General features: G+C 40.1%; 1 protein-coding gene and 5 non-coding genes across 9 annotated transcripts in view; all 6 read right to left on the reverse strand.

The window, feature by feature from the left end:
- The window catches only part of LOC133452554 (ATP-dependent 6-phosphofructokinase, platelet type-like), a 78,154-nt gene that overhangs the window by 47,208 nt on the left and 28,446 nt on the right, over nt 1-2,500 (reverse strand). The window lies entirely within an intron of this gene.
- Nucleotides 66-190, reverse strand: trnar-ucu (transfer RNA arginine (anticodon UCU)). Its single transcript has 2 exons — nt 154-190; nt 66-101 (listed from the first exon to the last, which is right to left on the reverse strand). It is a non-coding gene; the product is annotated as a tRNA-Arg (tRNA).
- Nucleotides 595-686, reverse strand: trnar-ccu (transfer RNA arginine (anticodon CCU)). The gene is given in 2 exon segments: nt 595-630; nt 650-686. It is a non-coding gene; the product is annotated as a tRNA-Arg (tRNA).
- On the reverse strand, nt 1,213-1,304 carry trnar-ucu (transfer RNA arginine (anticodon UCU)). The gene is given in 2 exon segments: nt 1,213-1,248; nt 1,268-1,304. It is a non-coding gene; the product is annotated as a tRNA-Arg (tRNA).
- On the reverse strand, nt 1,708-1,832 carry trnar-ucu (transfer RNA arginine (anticodon UCU)). Its single transcript has 2 exons — nt 1,796-1,832; nt 1,708-1,743 (listed from the first exon to the last, which is right to left on the reverse strand). It is a non-coding gene; the product is annotated as a tRNA-Arg (tRNA).
- Nucleotides 2,236-2,327, reverse strand: trnar-ccu (transfer RNA arginine (anticodon CCU)). The gene is given in 2 exon segments: nt 2,236-2,271; nt 2,291-2,327. It is a non-coding gene; the product is annotated as a tRNA-Arg (tRNA).

Below are 2,500 nucleotides of genomic sequence, written 5' to 3' on the forward strand. Positions count from 1 at the left end.
AGATAAGAGGTACAAGTACCAGAATGGAGATTATCATGTCTTCAAACCCTGAAGTTACTAAAGGACGACTCTGGTGGGACTCGAACCCACAACCTTTGAATTACATCTCAAGTGCTTAACTGGAACCTTTGAATTACATCTCAAGTGCTCAACTAGAAGTCCAATGCGCTATCCATTGCGCCACAGAGCCTGTTGAAGACTGTGTTTGACCATTAAATCATAAAGTTTATTGTACAACAGACAGTACAGACACTACAGGTTCCTGTGTGGACAGGATAGGTCGTCTGTGAGGATTTTTATGTGGACAGAAAACAATATTTGTGTCCACACAGACTTGGAAAAAAAAAATCAACAACGGACTGGGATTAAATATTTGGCAATCTACAATTGTTATTTGGGTGGGACTGGAACACACAACCTTTAAACTCCATCTCATGCTCAACTGGACATCCAACATGCTATCAATTTTACCATCCAACCCTTTGGGCTCTGTTTATTGTGTGAAATGCTGCAATGCCAATTAACCTTTAGATAAGAGGTACAAGTACCAGAATGGAGATTATCATGTCGACTAACACTGAAGTTACTAAAGGACGACTCTGATGGGACTTGAACCCACAACCTTTGAATTACATCTCAACTTTTTAACTAGGAGTCCAATGCGCTATCCATTGCGCCACAGAGCCTGTTGAAGACTGTGTTTGACCATTAAATCATAAAGTTTATTGTACAACAGACAGTACAGACACTACAGGTTCCTGTGTGGACAGGATAGGTCGTCTGTGAGGATTTCTATATGGACAGAAAACAATATTTGTGTCCACACAGACTTGGAAAAAAAAATCAACAACGGACTCGGATTAAATATTTGGCATGTCTTCAAACCCTGAAGTTACTAAAGGACGACTCTGATGGGACTCGAACCCACAACCTTTGAATTACATCTCAACTTTTTAACTAGGAGTCCAATGCACTATCCATTGCGCAACAGAGCCTGTTGAAGACTGTGTTTGACCATTAAATCATAAAGTTTATTGTACAACAGACAGTACAGACACTACAGGTTCCTGTGTGGACAGGATAAGTCGTCTGTGAGGATTTCTATGTGGACAGAAAACAATATTTGTGTCCACACAGACTTGGAAAAAAAAATCAACAACGGACTCTGATTAAATATTTGGCATGTCTTCAAACCCTGAAGTTACTAAAGGACGACTCTGATGGGACTCGAACCCACAACCTTTGAATTACATCTCAAGTGCTCAACTAGAAGTCCAATGCGCTATCCATTGCGCCACAGAGCCTGTTGAAGACTGTGTTTGACCATTAAATCATAAAGTTTATTGTACAACAGACAGTACAGACACTACAGGTTCCTGTGTGGACAGGATAGGTCGTCTGTGAGGATTTCTATGTGGACAGACAACAATATTTGTGTCCACACAGACTAGGAAAAAAACAACAACAACGGACTGGGATTAAATATTTGGCAATCTACAATTGTTATTTGGGTGGGACTGGAACACACAACCTTTAAACTCCATCTCATGCTCAACTGGACATCCAACATGCTATCAATTTTACCATCCAACCCTTTGGGCTCTGTTTATTGTGTGAAATGCTGCAATGTAAATTAACCTTTAGATAAGAGGTACAAGTACCAGAATGGAGATTATCATGTGTTCAAACCCTGAAGTTACTAAAAGACGACTCTGGTGGGACTCGAACCCACAACCTTTGAATTACATCTCAAGTGCTCAACTAGAACCTTTGAATTAAATCTCAAGTGCTCAACTAGAAGTCCAATGCGCTATCCATTGCGCCACAGAGCCTGTTGAAGACTGTGTTTGACCATTAAATCATAAAGTTTATTGTACAACAGACAGTACAGACACTACAGGTTCCTGTGTGGACAGGATAGGTCGTCTGTGAGGATTTCTATGTGGACAGAAAACAATATTTGTGTCCACACAGACTTGGAAAAAAAAATCAACAACGGACTGGGATTAAATATTTGGCAATCTACAATTGTTATTTGGGTGGGACTGGAACACACAACCTTTAAACTCCATCTCATGCTCAACTGGACATCCAACATGCTATCAATTTTACCATCCAACCCTTTGGGCTCTGTTTATTGTGTGAAATGCTGCAATGTAAATTAACCTTTAGATAAGAGGTACAAGTACCAGAATGGATATTATCATGTCTTCAAACCCTGAAGTTACTAAAGGATAACTCTGATGGGACTCGAACCCACAACCTTTGAATTACATCTCAACTTTTTAACTAGGAGTCCAATGCGCTATCCATTGCGCCACAGAGCCTGTTGAAGACTGTGTTTGACCATTAAATCATAAAGTTTATTGTACAACAGACAGTACAGACACTACAGGTTCCTGTGTGGACAGGATAGGTCGTCTGTGAGGATTTCTATATGGACAGAAAACAATATTTGTGTCCACACAGACTTGGAAAAAAAAATCAACAACGGACTCGG

The sequence above is a fragment of the Cololabis saira genome, chromosome 10, assembly GCF_033807715.1.
Source record: "Cololabis saira isolate AMF1-May2022 chromosome 10, fColSai1.1, whole genome shotgun sequence".
Lineage (NCBI taxonomy): Eukaryota > Metazoa > Chordata > Actinopteri > Beloniformes > Belonidae > Cololabis > Cololabis saira.